Source organism: Mytilus galloprovincialis, chromosome 12 (genome assembly GCF_965363235.1).
Source record: "Mytilus galloprovincialis chromosome 12, xbMytGall1.hap1.1, whole genome shotgun sequence".
In the NCBI taxonomy this organism is placed as follows: Eukaryota; Metazoa; Mollusca; class Bivalvia; order Mytilida; family Mytilidae; genus Mytilus; species Mytilus galloprovincialis.
In genome coordinates this window covers 39,242,696-39,255,312 of record NC_134849.1, presented here as the reverse complement: position 1 = coordinate 39,255,312, position 12,617 = coordinate 39,242,696, and the positions used below count along the sequence as shown (strand labels likewise).

Genomic DNA, 12,617 nt, shown 5'->3' with positions numbered 1-12,617 from the left:
AATTTTTCCCTTGGGAACAATATGTTTTCCCATGGGAACAATAATTGTTCACATGGGAAGTGATATAACTAAAAAGAAAACATAAAAAAAATCCTCTATTGCATGAGTGAAGCAACTTCACAAAACGGACTAAGTTATTATGGGTACAAGTATTTCTTTGAATCTTAATTGTAGAAATATATAATTGTGTGTTCTACGATTTTTGTCTAGACAGCTTAATTGAAAGTAAATCACTATGTGTCAAAAATTTAACTACTATAAATTCAGAAATTATTGCTGTTTTTATTATTGTGAAAATAGTGACAGGGTTATAATCACAATAATATACACTTGCATATTGAAATTTTTTATGAACTAAACAGGATTATTCTAAATTTTGCACTCAAAAAAATGATGAAATTGAGAAAAATCGCACTTACAATTGCTAGCAATAATTTCTGAATTTTCAGTATATAGTTTTGCATATATAGCTTTCACACCATTGCACACAGTGTCTTATGTTTATCCATTTGAATGTTTTTGTGTTTTTTTCATGCAGACATTTAAATGTTGATAGGTCTTGCTCATTGTTGACGGCTGTTCAGTCACTGGCTGAAAATACCTTTATCTCTGGTTTTTAGTTGTCTCATTGGCAATCACATACCATATCCTTACTTAATTTCAACACTTCTTAATTTAAGTTATGTACATTTGAGAATATCATTTTCAAAAAGACAAAACATTACAATTGGTATAACAAATAAGGCACTTGATTTTATATATATTTATCTTTCACTGAGATAACACCATCAAGTAAAATGTGTGAAACAAAAACAGAAAATTAAACAAACAGCAATAAAATAACTTAAGCAAGTGTCAATAAACCTGCACAAATAACATGAATAATATATCTAAGGTCATAAGCAAGTGACAATAAACATACAGCAATAATATATCTAAGGTCATAAGCATAAACATGCAGCAATATTATACATTGTATATCTAAGGTCATAAGCAAAAGACAATCAACATACAGCAATAGTATATCTAACATGTCTAAGGTCATAAGCAAAAGACAATCAACATACAGCAATAGTATATCTAAGGTCATAAGCATAAACATGCAGCAATAATATATCTAAGGTCATAAGCAAGTGACAATCAACATACAGCAATAATGTATCTAAGGTCATAAGCATTTTAAAAAAAAACATGCAGCAATAATATATCTAAGGTCATAAGCAAGTGACAATCAACATACAGCAATAATGTATCTAAGGTCAAAAGTATAAACATGCAGCAATAATATATCTAATTTCATAAGCATTAACATACAGCAATAATATATCTAAGGTCATAAGCATAAACATACAGCATTAATAATATATCTAAGGTCATAAGCAAGAGAAAATAAACAGGTCTTGTATAAGAATATTAACAGTATCCGGGACAAGTTTGCAATTCCGCTGAGTGCAAAAGTTGTCACCTTAATTTTTGGAGTTAAGTCAAAATGAAGTTGATAACTTGATTGGTATTGGTTCTCTGATATTTGTCCTAAATATGTTTGGCTCTAGCACCACTGTTGAAAAAGTAATGCCCCTTTTTTCAACAATTTCCTCAGAGGAAAAAGAGTTTTCCTCAAGGGAAAAAGATTTCCCTTAGGGAATTTGCTGCATAATTATTTCCTTTGAGGAAATTCTTTTTCTTTTGAGGAAATTTGCCGCTTCAAATTTCCCTTTGAGGAAATTTCCTCTAAGGAAATCATTGTTCTTCAAATTTCCTGTAAGGAATTTCTGAACATCAAATTTCCCTTAAGGAAATGTTTTTCCTCTATAAAATTTCATAACAGTACAAACATTGACAAACAGTATAAATATATTTTCTCCTAGACTGAATTATTGATCATGTTGATACAAAAGATTATATAAAATAAACACTTTTCATGTCAAATTAACTTGTCTTCTGTTTCAGCTGCTGTGTATAATTATTCTACCCCCTACATAACAGTTCAGTGCATAAATAATTCCATTCACAAGACATCTTCCTTCAATTGGTTGAATAAATTTTGGCAACTTGTTCTTCAAACATCTTCTCTGTATATTGGATATGATGGAGAGCAATGTACATAATATTATGTACATGAATGGATAACGCATGTGTTTATTTCGACAACAAACATGACAAAGATACTATTTTTTTTCTTAATTTCTCCATAATCCATCAGTGAATATGTAGGTTGTTACATTTTACACCATTGTGTCCTTGTGCATCTTTGATAGTACTCCATTTTGTTTATAGCAATTTTGTAGAATTTTTTCTATTTCTTTTTCCAGAAAAACACACAATTGAGTTCATTTCACATTAATTAATCCAATTAGCACATTATGTAGAAAAGTATTAACAAATAAGTTTCCTCTTCAGTATAGACTTGCAGGACCTGACGATGATCATAAAAACCAAGATATCTGACCTATAAATACACAAAATAAAAAAAAGAAGTTATAAACATGATAAATGGAGAAAAAAACAGCAATATAAATAGGCTTATTTTATCATGTTTTAATTAAAGTCATAAGAAACCTCAAATTAAAAAAAAATATGTATAATAATTATGTTTTTTATAACTAAATGGATAGTTTTCATTATGCAACTTAAGTACATATACTTTTTTCTGATGAAAATTCTTTAATTTGTCCACATTTAGAAGAAGTTATTTTTAATTGCTTGCTTCCAGGAAGCAATTCGCCGATACATATTTTCCATATACATAGTGACCCGAGCGTAACCCTCCTCGTAAAAATCCGGTGACCACAATATGCAAGGATCTGTCATGGAAATAAACAAATAGCCGATTATACATGTTAAACACGTGCTCAATACCCACGCTTTTTGTGATTTGTTTACTATAAGGTGGCAATCGGTAAAACTCAGCTTCAAAACACGGCATTTAATGAGCAGCATTATTTGTTAAATCATAACAAACAGAGAGAAAAAAAAAATGACGATTTATATGATATACTTGTGAAAATAATGATAAAATCGTGCACAGAGGACTAAGTTTATGATGTATACATGCATTGGTTCAAAAGTTGGACAAACTTTATTTTTCATCACTCACTCGTTTCATATGACTTTAACATTTGAGAAACTTTCATTTGATATTCTTACTTGTCATGCTTTATATGAGTTCTCTTATTTCAGTGCTTTGTGTCCAAGATTAAATATTCGTTGTTTAGTGCCTTGCAGTGATATTTAAAGTTTAGCCACTTGCAAAAGTTGTGTTATTTGAACCACTGTCCTATATTATGGTCAGGTAAGAGGTTGAGTGCTCACAGACATGATATTTTTTTATTAATTGTTATTGTTTTTGAACATGTTGAACTAAATTGGATTGTTTAAATCTTTTCATGTTGGGATCTTTATTGGCTGACCTATAAAGGAAGTGTTGTCTCATTATTGAAGGCCAGCCCATCATTGGCCTTTAATTTCTTGCATCCACTTCTTTGAACTCTGGTGGATAAGTCACTCATTTACCATACCACATCTTCTTATTTTTATAAGAGTCATCATTCAAAGGCAATTACTTTTATCATGTTTATTACTGTAATTCAGAAATTATCCAGAGGTTTTTAGTAATGCGATTAATGTGACTGGGTGAGTATCGCAAAAATAAGAAATCATATTTTGATAACAGAAACATATATATATATCATGTAAATATAATTGATGCAGATTTTTTTTGTAATCACAATAAGTTGTCCATTCCCTGAAAAATAATAAATGCAAGCAATAATTTCTGAATTTACAGTATATAGAAGTGGTCTTACCATTTAGGCCTTGTTGTATTCTGTTTATCTTGTTTTGTCGCTCATTTCTATTGAAACTGTTTATATTTTTCATTATTTTTCTATATTTCTTGTCCTATAAAACATAAAAAGGGTAAAAACTATTATTAAACATCAGTATTTTCTTTATATACAATAATATTTAATAAGAATGGAATATTTGTGCTATTTCATTTCACAAACTTTTGGTCAGTCATGACTTTCAAAGACATTCACCCTGGTCAATAGTTTTAAAAAGAAACATTCCCATACTTTTTCTTGGAGTTCGTACTAATTTTTCATTAGACAACAAAAACATGATTCAACTATTCTTCTATGATTTGTTTTGCTTGACTACGTTAAACTCTGAAATATTGTTTACAGTATAATCTGTATGTGTCTAACTCATCAAAATTTCAAATTAATATATAAATAACCAATAAGAATGCCATGCATGGCTCAGCTTGATACAAACGTACACTTTAAACCCTGAACAGTTGGAGCAAGTATAGACACAACATTCAATTCAAACTCTTCTACATTGGTTAGAGGTATAGGGGGAGGTTGAGATCTCACAAACATGTTTAACCCCGCCGCATTTTGCGCCTGTCCCAAGTCAGGAGCCTCTGACCTTTGTAAGTCTTGTTTTATTTTAATTTTAGTTTCTTGTGTACACTTTGGAAATTAGTATGGCGTTCATTATCACTGAACTAGTATATATTTGTTTAGGGGCCAGCTGAAGGACGCTTCCGGTGCGGGAATTTCTCGCTACATTGAAGACCTGTTGGTGACCTTCTGCTGTTGTTTTTTTTATTTGGTCGGGTTGTTGTCTCTTTGACAAATTCCCCATTTCCATTCTCAATTTTATGGATACAACTCTGAATTGTAAATTTAGATTGTGATTCAATAGTTGATGCAGCATAGGTTTCTGACATTGAATGAATGTGGTCCAAGTACTTAAAAATTTTAAATTGACAATTAACCTCTAAAATGGTCCAATATTCAAAATCTTAATACATGGTTAGATGCAGCATATCAACATGATCAAAGAACCCAAATAATTCATTATTTGATGAAATCAAATAAAGTTCAATTTTGGACCCTTTAGATCTCAATGTGGACCAATTTGTTAACGGGCCAAAATATCAAAAATCTAAATGAATGGTTAGATTCAGCATATCAAAGAACCCCATATATATATATATATTCAATTTTTTTGAAATCAAACAAAGTAAAATATTGGACCCCAATTTGGACCAACTTGAAATTTGGGCCCATACTAAAAATCTAAGTAAATATTCAGATTCAGCATATTAACATGATTAAAGAACACCAAGAATTTAAATATTATTAAAATCAAAATAAGTTTAATTTTGGACCCTTTGAACCTTAAGATAGACCAATTTAAACAGGACCAAAAAACTAGGAATCTAAATACACAGTTAGATTTGGAATATATATGTATCAAAGAACCCCAATAATTCAATTTTCTATAAAATCAAACAAAGTTTAATATTGGCCCCTTTTGGCCCCTAATTCATGTAATTTCTAAACTCTGGTCACAAACCCTGTGTTTGAGTTTCATAGATTTCTGTTAACTTATACTAAAAGTAATTATGCGAAAACTAAGTGTCTTCGGACTACGACGACTACATGATAAAATTGAGAATGGGAATGGGGAATGTGTCAAATACCCCCCCTTTTTTTGGACTATCAATGCATTTGAATGGGGACATGTAATTACCCCCCCCCTTTTGTCCTGGGTTAGGAAACCCCTTTTTAAAATGACTGGAGGGTCTATCATTAAGTTTGACAACTTCAGACATACTACTTTACCAAAAAAATTGACACATTTCATCCAATTTAATTTCATTCTTTACTTGCTATTTCATCCATAATATTTTAAAGAAAGAAATTTGGAAGGAGTATGATTTTAATTTGCAAGTTATACACTATCCAAACTAGAGACCTAATAGAGTAGATATATACTTGACTAAGGGAGCTACCATTTGATTTTTGATGGGGGGGGGGGGGGAAGCTAGGATGAAAAATTTTATCCTGCATTTTTTTTTTAGCTGTAATCTCTGTCCTGCCTTTTTATTTTTCACTCTGTTCGTTCCTGCCTTTCTTTTTTTAGTTTATCCTGACTTTTTTTACCAAAATTGTCGTCCTGACTTTTTTTTTTGCTAGTGTCTCATCCTGCCTTTTTTTTCTTTTCAAAACTCCTGTTCTGCCTATTTTTTTCAAATTTCATCCTAGCCCCCCCATAAAAATCAAATGGAAGCTCCCTAATTTAAATCAAACTTGGGGTGACTGGGGACAAAGATTTAAGGGAATAGATGACAGTTTACCTACAATGATCTAGCTTCATGGCAATGGCATACATTACAGACTACATGTACATCATGTACATGGTCATTCTTAATTGTGTTTAAACTTTGGGAGTTCATTTTTTTAATGTTTAAAGCTAACAATTTCAACTACATACATTTATCAAGATTTGATTCTACATTTATATATAATTGTGTATGTCACATGTATGTACATGATGTATTTTAATGTAAAGCATCTGAAAACTCATTAGCCGTTTCATATTTATTTCAGTTCTTCAAAAGGCAAATTTATATCAGCCTATGCCTGAAAACAGAGATTTCTTATTAAGGAGAAAGCCCCGCCCCCCCCCCCCCCTTTTTGGTGTGAAATATTTTGTTGATTACATAGGGAATCACTGAAGCATGACTGGAGCAAGCATCCCCCTCTGCCCCCCCCCCCCCCCCCCCAAAAAAAAAAAACAACAAAAAATTTAAAAAATGGAAATTTCTGGATCTGCCCATGTCAACCTTTCTCTCAGGTCATTGGTGAAGAGTTGTCACACAAAATAAATGATATCAAATGTTCATATGTATATGTTTTAGCTCGTGTAGGTGTAAGGAGGCAACCATTTGATTTGTAGGGCGAACATGGTGAATAATCTTGCCTTGTAAAACTTGTGCTATAAATAAAAATTAATACATTTCCATTTAAAAATCCGTCAGCCCAATCTCATCCAGTGAAATAGATTATTATCTGTTTTCGAAATTATATGGAAGTACTTAGTAGTTCAGACGCATTCATTGGCATTGCAAGGCATTTTTTCTAAGGAGACGTGTAGACTCATTTAATTGGGGGAATGGAACCAATAAATTGATAGGATCCGATATGATCTTCCTAGTACGGAGCACCTATTTTTTTTAGGTAATTATTATTAGTGTCGGTGATCTCACAAGTAAATCAGAGAAAATATTGCATGCAAATTAATGAGCAGAGAAGAGACAATTATCAACTTGTGTATTATTCATTTTCTCGCAGTTATTTACGGTAAATTAACTATATGTATATATATCCCAAAACAGGTGTTCGGTTCTAGTACTATACAATTTAGTAAAACTGCTATATTGTGGGGCCGAAAAGGGGTCTTACTGAACCTACTCCTTTATAAATCTTAAGTAGGAATGCGTGGGTTCCATTTCATGAGACCTACACGGATTTTTTTATAAAATAAAGGAGAAGGTCCGGTAAGGACCTATTCTGGCCTCAAATTTCATGTTCATCTGACGAAAGATTTTGACCACTTTTTAAACACTTAATTAAGTGTCTATTTTCTTTGAATCAATTAGTTTATGTGAAAGATTTTAACTGATTAAATCATAAAAAACGCACCGATTCAAGCTAAAATATGAAAAATCTACCAAATATGCCGAAAAATGTCATTTTTCAGATGGTTTTTGTCAAAAATGAAAGTGGCCGCATCCGTGTTCATCCTCAACCTTTATATATGTTATGTATAATCATAAAATACAACTTACATTTCAATATTAAGGATGAACACGAATGCGGCCACTTTCGTTTTACACGAAAACCGTCTAAAATTTAACAAAAATGCTACAATTGTGAAGATTTCAGTAATTTAGCATGACTTAATGGTGCTAGTACCCGATATATGTGCATTGTATTGTCAAAATCAGCCCAAATTTATGTAGCAGAAGCATTGTACTGTCCAATGAATAACTAAAAGTTTACATTTTAACAATTTTGTAAAACTGCTATATTTTGGGGCCAAAAAGTGGTCTTACTGGACCTACTCCTTTAAAAATTATAAATACAGTTTTCAATTCTTTCCCGGCATAGATAAAAAAAAATATGAAAATAAATAATCTTTTGAAAATAATACGATATGATTTAATTATTTTCCCTTCATTATAATAATAAATCCTTTAGATCTGAAATGTTTAATTAAAACGAATTTATCATTTTGATCTACCGATAAACTTTAAATTGAAGTGACATGGTCAGTTAAGTAACCTGATTAGTTGCATGGCTGATTACCATCTTACAGGTGACCCAGTAATCTTCCATATGACACTAGCGTGTACCCTTGGGGTGTGTATAACTTATTTTTTGGGGAACATCCTGTCCACGTGTATTACTTAGCATATATTGCAACATTTGACATTAAACAAATTTTCTTTGTAGCATCCAATGATTTGTATAGTAAGAAGGATTGGAATCTCGTGGGCTTTTGCATAGACTGTAGTATAATATCTTCTGCGGCGCGAGATTTTGTGAGATTACCCGTGATGCATCTGGAAAATGTTAAACTAGCTCTGATTAATGGCTGACATTTGCATCACCTAAACAAATAGACATCGATATGTAAGTATCTACAATCTATATTTATCAAATATTATGCTTGAAATAAGAAGTTTAAAATGGTTCTGGTGTTATGAATAACTTTTACGATCGCAGTAAGAATACACGGCTCCATATAATTAATTTGCATATTGACCGAAGTGACCTCACCCTATCCCGCCTATCTGTATCTGTATCTGTATAAGGAATTCCCTCCTTTAAAGGAGCACTTCTTTTCAGAATCGGTTTAAAAGTTCACAATATATATTTACAGGACTATATTTACAGGGGTGTTCGGTATTCAAGAAAAGCAAAAATCTACGCCCGTGGGGTGAATGTTGGCTACATTCAATGGCCCTTTCGTTTGTTTGACGGTAGAGCTTTCAAAAGTTCATTTCTTTTGGTATGTAAAGCATAGCACAGTTTTCTATTTATATACTCTACTTTGAAGCAGTTGTCCATACATTTGCATCTACAGCCACATGCGCATAATAATCTACTTGGATCTAAAATAAGCTGTTTATTTATTACTAAGCTGGTTAGGTTAAAGCATTTATCACAGTTTTTAATGCTACGAAGAAAGCAGTCTAATTCATGCAAGTATGGTATACGAGTGTTATTCAGAGGTTTACAGTCTAGAATAAAATGTTCAACAGTTTCTGAATTTTCATTGCAGAGAAGACACGTTGGATCTATTGAGTTTTGGTTAAATGCAGCCTTATTGCTTTGCAGGTAATAAGTTCCTGTTAATAGCTTTAATTTTGGTTGTAGGCGGCTAATATCTTGTGCAGAGGTACCAACACTTGCAAGACATGGATGAGTATTGTGCCATAGAGTATTATTTGCAGATAAATTGCGAAGAGAGCTGAATAATGATACTTTTGTCCTGAGTTGTTCATGCCAAACGTTGTCCACTGCCTTCTTAACACTTGCTTTCCATTTGTATCTGCTGACTGGGTTCTGTATAAGTTCATGAGCTGATTGTAGATTGTATTGTGCAAGTAAGCAACGTATTTTAGAAAACCAGTTTTTGGAGTTAAATCCAGATATCGAGAGTTGTCTTTCTGCCAGATCTTTTTCGAGAGATGATTCCATACCACAAATCTTGTTGTACACAATGTACGATGGCGGTCCCATCATCATTTTCTATTTTTATACTCCTTCCTCAAAAAACGGAGATGAGTGATAAAATTTATATTTTCTGATAGATATATGATTTCTTCGTGTATTGAGTAAATTTCGTAGTGATTGATGCATTAGTTTTCCTATTTTTTTACGTTTCTTTGAGTTGATTACAACAAAAATGGCGTTCTGGAGCGAAAATGTGGGTGGCTTGGGAAAAATGAATAAAGTTCTTCAATTGGCCTAGATTAATGTTCAGACATGTTTACAAACGTAAAACATTGGTGATAACGTGTATTGAAGAAAGCTCAAACCGCTAAATAGGGGAATTGTGATACTTTTCTGTCTTTAAACATCAATGTGGTTCTCAGATGAATCGCAATTTACCAGGCCTAAATTGGGAGGGGATCCAGTTGTCATAATAATCTGATACTTCCTTCCTGTTTATACCGAAATGAAATCGTTAAACATGTGTTTTGAAATAGTTTTACATCAATTTTAACTAGCCATGTTCCATAGAAAACTCCATAGATTTGCCTTTGCCGATGTGGAAAGGGACAATGCATGGATGGTAATATTTTCAAATGTTCAGCCCAGTGTTTACCAGCATCATGGTATTGTGAACGTACATTGTGTACAAATGAATGTACATTTTTACTGACATCAAAATAATTACAGTGAAACCTGGGTAAACCGAACCCTGATAAAACTGAATTTCAGTTTAAACCGAACAATTTTCAAAGTCCCACAAAATTTCCCTATCAATTAACGTTAATCTAACCTAAAAAAACCGAACCCTGTCAACACCGAATTCCGAACGATTTTTGAAGGCTCGATAGTAAATATGTATCTAAAAATTACCTGTTAAAATCGATCGATAGCAATGAAAACAAAAAAATATTTTTAATTATTTTCATGATTTCATTAAACAAACACAGGATGACAGAGTATCCCCGAGGGTATTTGAAGTTAAATTAACTGGTGAGTTGTTATGACAAACTAATTAGCATGTTTGTGTTCATGTATTCAGTGATCAAATGATTTATGTTGTAAAGAAACGTTAAACTGGTCAGCGGCCCCCATCGCTGAAAATGACAAGAAAGGAACTTTCCCTTAGATCAATTAAATGCACGTTACTCAAATAATTATCGTGACTGCCATTCTGTAGCTAAACTGTTTAATTAAGTAATAGTTTTAAAGTTTTAAAGCCTTTCACTGGATTAGGAAGTCATGCAACACGACAAGGTCAATGGCTTTCGATTGCCGGATTCCCTTTAGAGGCCCTATATATTTGATTCGGATGCTCCTGAAGACTTCCGTAAGCTATTTAACAACGATAAAGTCCGGGAATAAACTGGACACAACTGGACCCCTGCTGTTGTTTCACTCTTATCGTGTTGCGAAGTATCAACCAGCGGGGGCAAGTTTAGTCCGAGAACTCGTGTGTACAATGACGATCTCGACTCAACTACGGAATCGTCATTTGACAGTGACTTGGAATATGAAGTGGTCAGTGAATTAATGGATTAGAAAATAATTGTAAAAGGCAAAATTGCTCCACGTCGAACATCATTGAACGATTTATACATTGTAGTTTCACAACGACAAGCGTGATTGACGGAGTGGCGTTTCATTTATAAACAAAAATGTACCAATAGGTCTATCTTTATCTACTTATATTTTTACGCTTACATCTATATCATCACGAAAATAAATAGTCGTCTGTTGTGTCACCTATTATCCCTTGTCAGTAAGTGCTAAAATTATTTTGGTGTCGACTTCCGTTTACCTCTACAATCCGAACACCTGTGAAAACCGAACAAAACGCAAAGTCCCGTGGGTGTTCGGTTTGGACAGGTTTCACTGTATACACCAACACAGCTCATCTACTTTAATGCCTTTAATGATGTATGGGTAGTGCTGTTTTGGTCTTCATTATAAATCACTGCCCCCCTTTTATTATGCATGTTATTATTATGGACTCCCTTCTTCTCTATCTGTTTATAAATTATACCACATATCACATGCATTACAAATTTAAGTCCAATTAATTATTATGCCTGTTAATTATGGCATTTTGCTAGGCTAAATAATGTTTTCCTGCAACAACTTCAAATCCAACAATGCAATGAAAGATTTTTTCCTGCAACGGCGTCAAAGCAAATAATTAAAATAGCAAGACGTCATAATTTTTTTAAACCTGTGCATTACAAATGTACCCGAGCTTTATCTTTTCTAGACCGAACTGCTCTAAACTATACTTCAGTCAAGTCCAGTTAGAGTTTTATATATGTTATCCAACATATCTAACATTTATTCCTTTTATTGTTATTTTTGATTTTTTGTTTGTTTGCGACATCTTTTGATCCTACAATATTGCAAAATATTTTATTTTAAAACAATAGAAACATTGCTACAAATTTAAATTATTCCTGAATTTGCATAAACCCATAGAAATCTAACATAAATTTTGCAAATATAATTATTCGAGCAGAGATCTTGAGGTAGTATTGCTATTGTCACATGTAACTATATTACACCTTTTTTTCAGTATTTTCCAAAATGCTCAAACTGGTGAATGTTAAGAAGAAAAGTCTAGGCACAAGGATTCAAGTCCCCAAAAAAGTCTAAGCAGTTGTGTGCGAACAGCAGTTGGCCATTCATGCACTTATCATGTGGACTAACATATATACATGATATAAATGGCATGCCTTCAAATAGAAATAGAAATACTAGTGTACAACTGAATGCCACTTTTGACCAGAACGTTCCTCTGAATATCATTTATGGAGGATATACCAACAATGTTTCATTGGATCATTAACATTTAATCTCTTCTACCTTTTTTTATCCTAAACTTGAAAGCTACGCTTTGTGTGTAGGGAACTTTGATAGTGACTTGATAGATGATCATGTGATACCTGGGTTAAATTGGATTATTTCTATATTTTAATATAAAAATAAATCATTGAACATCTTCTTTTAAATTCCATTACATGCCAGATTCATTTAATACTTCAAATC

The 12,617-nt window shown here is 32.5% G+C and overlaps 1 protein-coding gene and 2 long non-coding RNA genes across 5 annotated transcripts in view; 2 read left to right on the top strand and 1 right to left on the bottom strand.

Annotated features, from left to right (window-relative positions):
- Positions 1–12,617, top strand: part of LOC143053510 (uncharacterized) — a 37,776-nt gene that overhangs the window by 13,699 nt on the left and 11,460 nt on the right. The window lies entirely within an intron of this gene.
- On the bottom strand, positions 2,105–6,930 carry LOC143053509 (uncharacterized). 2 transcript variants are annotated; one of them, XR_012971384.1, is made up of 3 exons: positions 6,816–6,930; positions 3,807–3,900; positions 2,105–2,449 (listed from the first exon to the last, which is right to left on the bottom strand). It is a non-coding gene; the product is annotated as an uncharacterized LOC143053509 (long non-coding RNA). The 2 variants fall into 2 exon arrangements; XR_012971385.1 differs by having other exon boundaries at positions 6,781–6,928.
- Positions 8,326–12,571, top strand: LOC143053507 (uncharacterized). The gene is made up of 2 exons (XR_012971383.1): positions 8,326–8,495; positions 12,145–12,571. It is a non-coding gene; the product is annotated as an uncharacterized LOC143053507 (long non-coding RNA).